Here is a 14,497-nt window from a genome sequence, read left to right as displayed (position 1 = left end):
CAAAAAGACATAAAAGTTAGGGGAGAAGGGGGGGAGAGAGAGAGAGAGAGAGAGAGAGAGAGAGAGAGAGAGAGAGAACGAAACACGACCTCCTTGACCTGAGTCAGGGGGTTTCCGGTCTTGTGGCGGAACATTCAGTGACAATGGAGTATTTTGGCCTGTTCTTTTTTTGTGCGTTTGCTACTTTTTTGATGCTGTTGTTGTTGCTGTTGTTGTTGTTGTTGTTGTTGTTGTTGTTGTTGTTGTCGTTGTTTTAAGACAGAGTCTCACTCAGCCACCCAGGCTGGAGTGCAGTGCTGCAATTCGGCTCACTGCAACCACCGTCTCCCAGGTTCAAGCGATTCTCCCGTCTCAGCCTCCTGAGTAGCTGGGATTACAGGCACCCGCCATCATGCCCCGCAAATGTTTCTATGTTAGTAGAGACGGGGTTTCACTATGTTGGCCAGGTTGCTCTTGAACTCGTGACCCCAGGTGATCCACCCATCTCGGCCTCCCAAAGTGCTGGGATGACAGGCGTGAGCCACGGCGCCCGGCGGCGGCGGGGCCTGTTTTTTTTTTTTCTTTTTTTTTCTTTTTTCTTTTTTCTTTTTCTTCTTTCTTTCTTTCTTTCTTTCTTTCTTTCTTTCTTTCTTTCTTTTCTTTCTTTTCTTTCTTTTCTTTCTTTTCTTTCTTTTCTCTCTTTCTCTCTTTCTCTCTTTCATCTTCCTTTCTTCCTTTCTTCCTTTTTTGGTAGGGGGGGACTGAGTCTCTCTCACTCTGTCACCCAGGTGGGGATGCAGTGGCCCTCCCTCGGCTCACTGCAGCCTCTGCCTCCCGGATTCCAGGGATTCTTCTTCAGTGGCTGGGATTACAGGCGCACACCACCACATCCGGCTAATTTTTGTATTTAGAGTAGAGACGGGGTTTGTCCATGTTGGCCACACTGGTCTCGAACTCCTGACCTCAAGTGATCCGTCCTCCTGGGCCTCCCAAAGTGTTAGGACGACAGGCCTGAGCCGCCGGTATTTCAGCCTTTAAAAGTGCCGGCCCTACCACCTTTCGCTGTGGACGTTACGCTCTGAATGACGTGTCATCTCTGCCATAGCTTGACTCCCTGTGTCCCCTCTGCCATTTCACTCCATCCTGGGCAGCAAGAGCAAAACTCCGTCCCGCCACCTCCTCGCGCAAAACAAAACAAAACAAAACAAGAAACTGTACACATGACCTATAAGTGTCTGTTCCTGTGAGTGATTTCTGAGATATGGCACTGTAGACTGAACGCAGTGGCTCACGTCTGTCATCCTAGTACTTTGGGAGGCTGAGGTGGGCGGATCGCGAGGTCGGGAGATCGAGATAGTCCTGGCTAACATGGTGAAACTCCGTGTCTACTGAAAATACAAACGAATTATCTGGGTGTAGTGGCCGGCGCCTGTAGTCCCAGCTACTCGGGAGGTTGAGGCAGGAGAATGGTGTGAACCCGGGAGGCGGAGGTTGCAGGGAGCCGCGATCGCGCCACTGCACTCCAGCCTGGGCGACAGAGCAAGTCTCTGTCTCAAAACAGAAAGAAAGAAAGAAAGAAAGAAAGAAAGAAAGAAAGAAAGAAAGAAAGAAAGAAAGAAAGAAAGAGGGAAAGAGGGAAAGAGGGAAAGAGGGAAAGAGGGAAAGAGGGAAAGAGGGAAAGAGGGAAAGAAGGGAAGAAGGGAAGAAGGAAAGAAGGAAAGAAGGAAAGAAGGAAAGAAAGAGGAAATGAAAGAAATGGCACTGTATCGCTATCTCTCTGTCCAGTTTCTGGCTTTCCTGTGTCTCTCACTGTGTCTCTCTTCCGTCTTACTCTCTTTCTTTGCCTGTCTGTCTGTCTGTCTGCCTCTCTCTGTCTCTCTCTCTCTCTCTCTGTCTCTCACTGTCCGTCTATGTCTTTCTCTGTCACTCTCTTTATCTATCTGCCTGTCCCTCTCTTTCTCTCTGTCTCTCTGTCTGTCTCTTTCTCTCTCTGCCTGTGTCTCTCACTCACTGTGTCTCTCTTCTGTCTTACTCTCTTTCTTTGCCTGCCTGTCTGTCTCTGTCTGTCTCTCTCCCTCTCTCCCCCTCCCTGTCTACTCTGTTTCTCTCTCTCTCTCTCTCTCGCTCTCGCTCTCGCTCTCGCTCTCTCGCTCTCTTGCTCTTTCTGTCCGTTTCTCTCTGTCTCTGCCTGTCCATCTCTCTTTTTCTACGTCTGTCTCTTTGTCTGTCAGATCCCCCCGTCCCAGAGAGGGCCCTGCCCCTTCCACGAAAGTGAGAAGTGCGTGCTTAGAGAGGCTGAGAGGAATCTACACAGACGGGCCTTGCCGGGCTTCCCCACTCGGTGCATGATTTCGGGAGATCTTCGCCGGGTCCCCACTTGGACGGAAGGGCCATTCGCAGACTTTTCTCTCTGTCACGTGTGACGTCCGTACTTCTCATATTTCCCTGATAAGCTCCTCGACTTTAAAATACACGGCTAAGGCCGGGCACGGTGGCTCACGCCTGTCATCCCAGCATTTTGGAAGGCCGAGGCGGGTGGATCACCTGAGGTCGGGAGTTCGAGGCCAGCCTGACCTACATGAAGAAACCCCGTCTCTACTAAAAATACAAAATGAACCGGGCATGGTGGCGCAGGCCTGTAATCCCAGCTACTCGCGGGGCTGACGCAGGAGAATCGCTGGAACCTGGCAAGTGGAGGTTGCAGTGAGCCGAGATGGCACCCTTGCACTCCAGACTGGGCAGCAAGAGCGAAACTCCGTCCCACCGCCCCCGCCCATGCGCGCGCGCGCGCACACACACACACACACGCACACACACACACACAGAAAAAAAGAGGGAGAAAAATAGAAAAAGAGAAATTCTTCACACGTGACCCATAAGTGTGTGTTCCCGCGAGTGATTTCTAAGAAATGGCACTGTAGGGACTGAACGCGGTGGCTCACGTCTGTCATCCCAGGACTTTGGGAAGCTGAGGCGGGTGAATCAGGAGGTCAGGAGTTCAAGACCAGCCTGGCCCACATGGTGAAACCCCGTCCCTGCTAAAACTACAAAACTGAGTCGGGCGCGGTGGGGCAGACCCCTGTGGTCCCAGCTACTCGGGAGACAGAGGCGGGAGAATCGCTGGAACCTGGGAGGCGGAGGCGGGGGTTGCAGTGAGCCGAGATCGTCCCACTGCACTACAGCCTGGGCTGTAGAGTGAGTGAGACTCTGTCTCAAAATTACATAAATAAATAAATGGCAAGCAAGAAAGAGAAAATGACAGAAATGGCACTGTATCGCTACTGGGCTGGGACGGCGGTGATGTTCTTCTGGGGAGACACCACGTGGGGCGATGTGTAGTGTGCGGACTCCGATCTTAGTGGTGGAATGTGGATGCTCCGCGATTCACCGTACTGACTAGATTCATGACTGATTCACGACAGGGTGGACCTCGGGGAACACGGTTGAGAAATGGGTACATCGGGAGCAAAATCTGGCCCCGGAACAGGAAGGGAGTGTGATGGGCACTGCCTTCCCCGTGAAATCCACGCTGTGTCCGGGAGCGTGGATGTCATGCACTAACACTCGTTCAGGTATTGCCTCTCCGAGGTCGTGGGTCTGGAGTCTACTCTGACACGCTAATGACTGCACTTCTGTCTTCGGTAGCTCCCACCTCCACCCCTGGCGTCCTCCATGCGCCCGCGCCCCTGGTCGTCCTCTCTTCTCTCTGGGGGAATGGAAGTGCCAGGTGATCCCAGGGGCAGAAACTTTGGCTGTGACCCTGGGGGGTCTGGTCGACCAGTCGCGGGCATCGCGTGGGAGGACTCCCTGGGCCCGGAGACGGCCTGTTTTGAGAGGGATCCGGGAGACGCCGGCGGCGACGCAGTGTGCCTCCGCCGCATCCCCCTCCCCAACCTCCACCCCGACCCAGAGCGATCCATCCTTTGCTTCTTTTTCCGTGACGACTGACACTTGCAGGCATCGGTTGTCTTCGGGCATCACCTAGCGGCCACTGTTACTGAAAGTCGAGGTGGCACGGAGGGAGGTCTCGCCGAAACTTCACCGAGCCTGGGGCAACCGGTTTCTCGCCCTCCCTTCTGGAGGCCCCTCCCTCTCTCCCTCGTTGCCTAGGTAACCTCCGCCCTGGCGGGGGCCCTATTGTTCTTTTTTTTTTTTTTTTTTTTTGAGACGGAGTCTGGCTCTGTAGCCCGGGCTGGACTGCAGTGGCCCGATCTCGGCTCACTGCAAGCTCCGCCTCCCAGGTTTACGCCATTCTCCTGCCTCAGCCTCCGGAGTAGCTGGGACTCCAGGCGCCCGCCACCTCGCCCGGCTAATTTTTTTTTGTATTTTAGTAGAGACGGGGTTTCACCGTGTTAGCCAGGATGGTCTCGATCTCCTGACCTCGTGATCCGCCCGTCTCGGCCTCCCAAAGTGCTGGGATGACAGGCTTGAGCCACCGCGCCCGGCCCCTGTTGTTCTTTTATCGTCGCTTTAGTTTTCTTTGTGTGTTGGTTTCTTTAATGCGCATAGACTCTTCGACTTGGGCTGTATGAGGGGTCAGTTTAATTTTCAAGTCGCCCCCCCACCACCCCCGCGGCTCCACCCCTCCCCCACGTTCCTTTACCTGAATTTAGTGAGTCAGTGAGGTGGGTTCCCCTCAACCTCCCCACCCCCCGCCTCCCAACATCCTGCTTGGAAACGTTCCGGAGCCAGCCGGGTGTGCCTCCATCTTCTCTCCCCCTCCCCCACCCCTTGCCGGCGATCTCATTCTTGCCAGGCTGACATTTGCATCGGTGGTAGTCAGGCCTCACTCAGTGGCCACCGTTTTTTGAGATGGGGGGGCGGCACGGTCCCACTTCCCCAGAGGCAGCTTGGGCCGATGGCATAGCCCTTGACCCGTGTGGGCAATCGGGCTGGTCTGGAGTTGTGGGGTTTCTCCCCCTCCCGCCTTCGCTCCTCAGGCCTCCCTCCGTAGGAAAGCTTCACCCCGGCTGGGTCTCAATCACCTTTGATCATGATGTTTTCTCTTCTCCTCCCTCCCTCCCGCCAGCATATTTCCACAATGGGAAGGGCGTCACAGCTCTAGTATGGGCCTTCTTAGTACTTGCCCCAAGTAGAAACGCTTTCTGAAAACTAACACTCTGCTCACTTAAGATTTCCAGGGGGCCGGGCGCGGTGGCTCAAGTCTGTCATCCCAGCACTTTGGGAGGCCGAAACGGGTGGATCACGAGGTCAGGAGATCGAGACCATCCTGGCTAACACGGTGAAAACCCGTCTCTACTAAAAAATACAAAAAACTAGCCGGGCGAGGTGGCGGGCGCCTGTAGTCCCAGCTACTCGGGAGGCTGAGGCAGGAGAAAGGCGTGAACCCGGAGGCGGAGCTTGCAGTGAGCTGAGATCCGGCCACTGCCCTCCAGCCTGGGCCACAGAGCAAGACTCCGTCTCAAAAAAAAAAAAAAAAAAAAAAAAAAGATTTCCAGGGACGGTGCCTTGGCCCGTGTTTGTTGGCTTGTTTTGTTTTGTTTGTGTTTTTCCTTGTTCTTATTTGTTTCTTTTCAGGTGCAGTAGAAATCCCCAATTTTCGGCCGGGCACGGTGGCTCAAGCCTGTCATCCCAGCACTTTGGGAGGCCGAGACGGGCGGATCACGAGGTCAGGAGATCGAGACCATCCTGGCTAACACGGTGAAACCCCGTCTCTACTAAAATACAAAAAAAAATTAGCCCGGCGAGGTGGCGGGCGCCTGTACTCCCAGCTACTCGGGAGGCTGAGGCAGGAGAATGGCGTGAACTCGGGAGGCGGGGCTTGCAGGGAGCTGAGATCCGGCCACTGCACTCCAGCCTGGGCAACAGAGCCAGACTCCGTCTCAAAAAAAAAAAAAAAAAAAAAAAAAAAGAAATCCCCAATTTTCAGGAAGACGTGTATTTTCCCCAAGACAGGTTAGCTGCTGTTTTCTCCTGTTGTTAACTAGTGCATTTGTGACTCTCTCGACATGTAGTGAGAGCCGGTTGATGTGTACTATACTTCATGAGATCTTATTTTCTAGAAATCCATAAGCAGATGCTCCTGCTGCTCCTGCTGCTGCTGCTGCTCTTGTTGCTGTTGTTGCTGTTGTTGTTTTCAAAGCATACCCCGGCCACCGTTTATGGGATCAAAAGCATTATAAAATATGTGTAATTATTTCTTGAGCACGCCCTTCCTCCTCCTCTCTCCGTCTCTCTGTCTGTGTCTGTGTCTCTCTTTCTCTGTCTGTCTTCTCCCTCTCTCTCTCTGTGTGCCTCTCTCTCTCTCTCTCCCCCCCCATCTGTTTGCTTCTCTCTCTCTCTGTCTGTTTCTCACTATCTCTCTCTGCCCATCTCTGTCTGTCTCTCTCTCTCTCTCTCTCTCTCTCTGCCTATTTCTCTCTGTGTGTCTGTCTTCTGTCTTACTCTCTTTCTCTTCCTGTCTGTCTGTCTGTCTGTCTCTCTCTGTCTCTCTCTCCCGTCTGTCTGTTTCTCTCTCTCTCTCTCTCTCTCTCTCTCTCTCTCTCTCTCTCTTTCTGTGTGTTTCTCTCTGTCTCTCTCTGTCCCTCTCTGTCTTTGTCTGTCTGTCTCTCTGTCTGTCTCTGTCTGCCTTCTCTCTCTCTCTCTCTCTCTGCCTGTCTGTTTCTCTCTCTCTCTCTCTCTCTCTCTCTCTCTCTCTGCCTGTCTGTTTCTCTCTCTCTCTCTCTCTCTCTCTCTCTCTCTCTCTGCCTGTCTGTTTGTCTCTCTCTCTCTCTCTCTCTCTCTCTCTCTCTGCCTGTCTGTCTCTCTCTCTCTCTCTCTCTCTCTCTCTCTCTCTCTCTGTCTCTCTGTCGCTCGCTCTCTCCGTGTCGGTCTTCTGCCTTAGTCTCTTTCTCTTCCTGTCTGTCTGTCTGTCTCTCTCTCTCTCTCTCTTTCTCTGTCTTTCTCTCCCCCTGTCTGTCTGTTTCTCTCTGTCTCTCTCTCTCCCCCCCTCTTTCTATGCGTTTCTCTCCGTCTCTCTCTGTCCATCTCTGTCTCTCTCTCTCTCTCTCTCTCTCTCTCTCTCTCTCTCTGCGCCTGTCTCTCTCCCTGTGTCTGTCTTCTGTCTTACTCTATTTCTCTGCCTGTCTTTCAGTCTGTGGCTTTGTCTCTCTCTCCCTGTCTGTGTCTCTCTGTCTCTCTCTGCCTGTGTTTCTCTCACTGTGTCTGTCTTCTGTCTGATTCTCTTTCTCTGCCTGTCGCTCCCTCTTTCTGTCTGTTTCTCTGTCTCAGTGCGTCTCTGTCCCTTTCTCTCTCTCTCTCTCTCTCTCTCTCTCTCTCTCTCTCTCTCTCTCTCTTTCTCTGTCTGTCTTTTGTCTTACTTTGTTTCTCTGCCTGCCTGTGTGCCTGCCTGCCTGTCTGTCTGTCTCTCTCTCTGTCTGTCTCTCTCTCTCCCTTTTGGTCTGTTTCTCTCTGTCTCTCTCTCTGTCTCTCTCTCTCTCTGTCTCTCTCTGTGTGTATCTTTGTATCTCTGTCTGTCTCTCTCTCGCTCTCGCTATCTCCCACCTTCTCTTTCTTTGCCAAAAGAGCTCAAGTACCTCTAATGTAATCCAGTACCAAGGCCTCAATTCTTAACTTTAGACACCCCAGATTTGATCTTCCCACAGAATGCTGTACAGAAGTGGTGAGTTGATTTCTGGACTTGGATACCTCAGAGATACTACATAATAATAAAGATACCACCCTAAAATCTGGGGTTGCTTCTCCCTCGAGTGTCTCAAAAAAATCATACCTCTGTTCACCTAGGATGCTGGGAGGGTTTTCTCAATGTGCCTCTGCCCGTGTCCTAAAGGACCTGGGACCAAGCCCTGTCCGTTCTGTCTCAAATCTGTATCTGCAAGCACTTCTCAAATCTGTATCTGAAAGCACTTCAAAGAACCACTGGCTCTGTGAAAATATCCCAGAAGTGGCTTCGGCCTCTTGGCTAGGAGGCCTAAGCCTGCTGAGACCTTGCCTGCCCAGGATTCTGTGTGAACAAAAGTGCCTCTGCTGAGAGCTGGGATCCTCGGGACCATGCTTGCTAGCGCTGGATGAGTCTCCGGAAGGATGCACGGGACTCCGCAAAGCTGACCTCTCCCAACGAGGTCAAAGGCATCCCTGTGCATTGGCCCGAGGCCTCCAACGTACATCACCCGTCACCATCACCATCACCATCACCATCACCATCACCATCACCGTCAGCATCCTGGCGAGCCTGCCCGAGGCCCCAACTACCGGGAGACACTTGGGAGCCCGGCCTTCCTCGGTTAAAGTCCAAAGGGACGGCGACTTCCATCCACCAGGTCTCCACTGAACTGCGAAGATGCGGAGCGTAGGGCAGAGAGGGGACGTGGAGGGGAGACGTCCTGACAGGCGATGAGTTCCCTAGGCTCTGGCGACCCCAACCACGACCCACGGTCCCGGGCACCCGTGGGACACCATCGCTTTTTCCCTTCCTCTGTCCACAGCCGCCCCCACCCCATCCCATCCCCCACCCCACGCACACGCGCTGGAGGTTACAAAACCACACGGCGTGAATAGAGCCTGACGGAGTGAGAGAGACCATTTCACGAGTCGGGGGGTGGGTCGGGGGGTGGGGGGGGGGTTCTGTAGAGAGCCCGATTCTCCCTCGTGGGTGGCTACAGGCTAGAAATGAATCTCGCTTCTTGGGCGGAGGGGCTTCCTTAGGCAGTCACGTTTCCGGGAGTATCTCTCAAACCCTCCCTTGAGGCCACAAAATAGATTCCACCCCACCCCTCGACGTTTCCCTGTTTTCCCGGGTGCTGGACGTATCCTGTCAAGAGACCCGAGGGTGACTCGTTGCGTTAAACACCTTGATTGGCTTTGTGAGTTTGTTTCTGAGATGCGGTCTCGCTCTGTCCCCCCGACTGGAGTGCAGTGGCATGATCTCAGCTCACTGCAACCTCTGCCTCCCGGGTCCCAGCGATTCTCCTGCCTTCAGCGGCACCATGCCCGGCTCCTCTTTTAATTTGTAGTAGACACGGGGTTTCGCCCTGTTTCACTGCCTTTCACTGTAGAGTCTCGATAAGAGCCACACCTCGTTCTGTGCCACAGAATGACTTCTTTATCATGCCGACTCTGGAAAGCCCGGCCCCTTGTGATCCATTTCAAACCGAGAGTCACCTCATGTTTGGAAAGCGGATCCGCTCCCAAGTTCGGTGGAGGGATGTGACATATGTAGGACGAGGGACTCTCTTTCTTCTGAGTCGGTCTGCACGGTGGGGCCTAGGGCTGGAGCTCTCTCTGTGCGGACCGCTGGCTCCCTCTGCCTGGGGTTCCATCGGCCCCACCCTAGAACGAGGGCCTTGGCAGACTCTGGCCCTTCCTGGCCCTTAAGTCGCTGTCAGAAACCCCATCTCGCGCTCGGATGTCCTGAATGACTGTGGCTTGCGCCTCTCTGGAAACATTTGAAATCTATCCTCTACGCGTGGCCACCTAAAACCACAGGAGCTTGGGACACACGGCCGCCATCCACCTCACTGGTTTTGGGAGAGAATGCTGAAAGTCTCTTGCCGACTCTCTCTCTCTTGACTTGAGTTCTTCACGGGCGTCTGGTTAAGACGCAGTGAGACCAGATGTGTGAACTCAGGCCGGGTGCTGGTGGCTCACGCCTGTAACCCCAACACTTTGGGAGGCCGAGGCCATCCATAGGATCCCTTAGAGGAATCCCCTAACCCCGGGGAAGTTGAGGCTGCAGTGAGCCATAATGGTGTCAGTGCACTCCAGCCTGGGCGAAAGACAGAGCGAGACCCTGTCACAGACAGACAGACAGACAGACAGACAGACAGACAGACAGACACGCAGGCAGGCAGGCAGGCAGGCAGGTAGACAGCAGCTGTATTATGTTCTTCTCAGGGTGGGAAGCAAAAATAACAGCAGACAGCACTTAACGTTTCTGTTGTTGTTCTTGTTTTGAACGGAGTTTTCACTCTTGTTGCCCACGCTGGAGTGCAATGGCCACCATCTCGAGGGATCCGCCTGCCCTCGGCCTCCCAAAGTGCGGGGATGACAGGCGTGAGCGTACCGCACCCGGCTCCCCCCCCCCCCCCCATCCGCCCCCCAACCACCACCGCTTGTCTTCCGGACAGTTTTACGGCACAGTGTTTGGTTGGCCTGCTTACATTCATTCTACATAGAAATTTAGGATGTCAGCTTCTGGCCTCATGGACTCCGAGCTGAGGAGTCCCCTGGTCTGTCTATCACAGGACCGTACACGTAAGGAGTAGAAAAACCGCAACGTTCAAAATCAGTAATTTTGTGATACAGAAATACACGGATTCACCCAAAACACGGAAACTTTTACAAATTGTCTTTGTTAGTCCTGATGTCTGTGTCAGTGATTCTTTTAGGTTTGGACCTTGACCGAGAGAATTTCCAGTCGGTCTCTCGTCTCTCGTCTCTCGTCTCTCGTCTCTCGTCTCCGGACGGACAGAAGTTCCAGATGATCCGATGGGTGGGGGGGGTCTTAGGCTGTGTGCCCCCAGGGGCCCTGGTCGATTAGTTGTGGGGATCGCCTGGGAGGGCGCGGTGACCCACTGTGCTGTGGGGGCCTCCATCCTTCCGCCTCCCGCCTCCCCCTCCAGGCGATCCCAATTCATTCCAGGCTGACAGTCTCATTGGCAGACGTCGGGCATCACCTAGCGGCCACTGTTACTCTGAAAATGGAGGCCTCAACAGAGGAAGGAAGCTCAGGCCGCCTGCGCACAGCCTGGGGCAACTGTGTCTTCTCCACCGCCCCCGCCCCCACCTCCAAGCTCCCCCCTTCTTGGTTGCCTAGGAAATGGCCACTTTGACGACTGGGCCGGAGTGACCTTTGATCAGGCAGCATAAGTAAGTAAATCAATCAATCAATCAATACATAAATGTAAATACAATACAATTTATGTATTGTATTATGTACAATAAAGTAGTACGGGCGTGGTGGCTCACGCCTGTCCTCCCAGCACTTTGGGAGGCCGAGGCGGGCAGATCACCTGAGGTCGGCAGTTCGAGACCAGCCTGACCCACATGGAGAAACCCCGTCTCTACTGAAAATACCAAATTAGCGGGGCGCAGTGGCACATGCCTGTAATCCCAGCTACTCGGGAAGGGAAACTGAGGCAGGAGAATTGCTTGAACCTGGGAGGCGGAGATCGCAGTGAGGCGAGATGGCGCCATTGCGCTCCAGTCTGAGCAACAGGCGCGAAACTGCGTCTCAAAAAAAAAGCAAAAAACAAAAAAGCAAACCAAAACACAAACAAACTAACAAACACACAAAAAAACACCATTCTCTGTGAAACTGCTTTGTAGTGTGTGTATTCGTCTCACAGAGTTAAACCTTTCTTTTGAATCAGCAGGTTGGAAGGATTTTTTTGTAGAATCTGTCTATGTACATTTAGGAGACCCTTGTGTCGTATGGTGAAAAAATCTTATGTTTTCAGATAAAAACGAGAGAGAAGGTCTTCATGAAACAGCTTTCTGTTGTGTGGATTCCTCATACAGAGTTAAAACTGCCTTTGGATTCAGCAGTTTGGAAGCAGCATGGACATTTGGGAGCCCATTGGGGCCTATTGTGAGAAAGCGAACATCCCCACCCCAGAAATAATAAAGCAGCTCTCTATGATACTGCTTTGTGATGTGTGGATTCATGCCACAGAATTACAACAAATTTTTGATTTAGGAGGTTTGAAGCAGTCTTTCTGTAGAATCCGCGAATATGCCTTTGGGAGCCCATTGAGGCCTACTGTGAAAAACCGAATATCCCCAAATGAAAACTAGAAAGAAGCTGTCTCTGAAACTGCTTTGTGGTGTGTGGATTCATCTCACAGAGTGAAACCTTTCTTTTGATATACCAGGTTGGAAGCGCCCCTTTTGTAGAATCTACAAAAGGGCATTTGGGAGCTGTTTGAGGCCTAGGGTGAAAAACAGAAAATCGGTAGATAAAAACTAACAAGAAGCTATCTGCAAAACTGCTTTGCGATGTGTAGATTCCTCTGACAGAGTTACATCTTTCTGTTGATTCAGCAGATTGGAAGCATTTTGGGGGGTGTGTGTGTGTGTGTGTGTGTGTGTGTGTGTGTGTGTTTTGACAGAGTCTCACTCTGTCCCCCAGGCTGGAGTGCAGTGACACCATCTCGGCTCGCTGCAACCTCTGCCTCCCAGTTGAAGGGATTCTCCTGCCTCAGCCTCCCAAGTAGTTGGGGTTACAGGCACCCGCTACCAGGCCCGGCTAATTTTTTGTATTCTTGGTAGAGATGGGGTTTCATCGTTTTGGCCAGGCTGGTCTTGAACTCCTGACCTCAGGTGATCCACCCACCTCTGCCTCCCAAAATGCTGGGATGACAGGCGTGAGCCACTGCACGCGGCCGATTGGAAGCAGTTTTTTGGCAGAATCTTCAAAGGGACATTTGGGAGCCCTTTGTGGCTTATGGTGACACTGAACATCCCCAGATGAAAACGAGAAAAAATGCTACTGGTGAAACTGCTTCTTGACGTGTGGATTCACCTCGAACGGATACATCTGTTGAACCAGGAGGTTGGAAACACGCTTTCTGTAGAATCTGTGAAGGGACATTTGGAAACCCATTGAGGCCTACGTTGAAAAACAGAATATCCACAGATTGAAACAAGAAAGACGCTATCTGTCAAATTGATTCGTGATGCGCAGATTGATCTCTCAGCGATAAACCATTCTTTTGATTCATCATGTTAGAAACACTTTTTTTTGGCAGTCTCTCTGAACGGATTTTTGGGAGCCCCTTTAGGCCTATGGCGAATAACCAAATATTCCCAGATAAAAATGAGAAAGAATGTATTTGAGAAACTGCTTTGCGATGTGTGGACTCATCCTAAAGAGTTACACCTTTCTTTTGATTAGGCGGGTTGGAGACGCTCTCTTTGTAGAGATTCCAAAGGGACGTGTGGGAGCCCTTGAGGCCTATGGTGACAAACTGAATATCCCCAGACAAAGACCAGAGAGAATATTTCATTGAATCTGCTTCGTGATGTCTGGATTTATCTGCCAGCGCAGAACGTATTCTTTGTTTGTTTGTGTGTGTGTGTGTGAGTCAGCAGGTTGGAAATGCTCTTTTTGTTGAGTGTGTGGGAAGACATTTCCAAGCCCATTAATTCCGGTTGTCCAAACCAGATTGTCCCCCCGAGAAAAGCCATGAAGAAGCGAAACGATCTGTGAAACTGCTTTGCGTGACTGGATGCATCTCACAGAGTTAAACCTTTCTTTTGATTCACGTGTTGGAAACACGCTTTCTCTAGAATTTGCCAAGGCATATTTGGGAGCCCATGGAGGCCTATGTTGAAAAATCAAATATCCCCAGAGAAGCAGTAGAAAGAAGCTATCTGTGAATTGGCTTTGTGAGATGTGGATTCATCTCACAGAGTTAAACCCGTGTTTCGGTTCAGCAGGTTGGAAACACTTCTGTGGTAGAATCTGCAAAAGGATATTTGGGACTCCTTTGAGGCCAATGGTGGAAAAGCACATATTTCCTGATAACAGCTAGAAGGAAGCTACCTGAGAAACTGCTTTGTGTGTGGATTCCTCGCACAGAGGTACAACTGTATTTGGACTCAGCGGATTGGAAGCACTCTTTTAGTAGAATCTGTGAAAATAATGTGGGCTGCAATTGAGGCCTAGGGTGAAAAACAGATTATCCCCAGATAAAAACTGAAGAGAGCCTATGTGTGAAACGGTTTTGTAATGTGGGGATTCCTCTCACAAAGTGAAAGCGTTCTTTTGATACGTCGGTTTGGAAATATTCTTCTTAAGGGAATCGGCGAAGGGACTTTGGGAGCCCCTTGAAACCTGTGGAGAAAAACCGACACTCCCCAGAGAAAAACCAGAAATAAACTATCATCGGGACTGATTAGTGATCTGTGGATACATGTTACAGAGTTAAACTTTTCTTTGGATTCAAAATGTTGGAAACACTGTGTTTGCAGAATCTCTGAAGAAAGGACATTGCAAAGACCATTGAGGCCCAAGGGGAGGTCTCTCACTCTCTCTCTCTCTCTCTCTCTCTCTCTCTCTCTCTCTCTCTCTCTGTTTCTCACTGTGTCTCTCTGTCCGTCTCAAAAAATAAGAAAGGATGGATACATGCATACATACATACATACATGCATGCATGCATGCATGCATGCATACATACAATTAAAAATTAGGAAGAAAATAAAATGAATAACTCGGCCCGGCGCGGTGGCTCAAGCCTGTCATCCCAGCGCTTTGGGACGCCGGGGGCGGTGGATCGCTGGATCACGAGGTGGTCAGATCAGCAGGGCCAGTATGGTGAAACCCCGTCCGTCTCCAGTCAAAAGACCAAAAATTAGCCGGGCATGGTCGTGCGCGTCTGTAATCTCAGCTACTCGGGAGGCCGAGCTGAGGCAGGAGAATCGCTTGAACCTGGGAGGCGGAGGTTGCAGTGAGCCGAGATCGCGCCGCTGTACACCAGCCTGGGCGAGAGAGCGAGGCAACCTCTCCAAAAAATACTACTACTACTAATAAATTAATACATAAACGAATAAAAATGAA

Source organism: Chlorocebus sabaeus, unplaced genomic scaffold (assembly GCF_047675955.1).
Source record: "Chlorocebus sabaeus isolate Y175 unplaced genomic scaffold, mChlSab1.0.hap1 unalloc_scaffold_1036, whole genome shotgun sequence".
NCBI lineage: Eukaryota > Metazoa > Chordata > Mammalia > Primates > Cercopithecidae > Chlorocebus > Chlorocebus sabaeus.
This window is presented reverse-complemented; position numbering follows the sequence as displayed.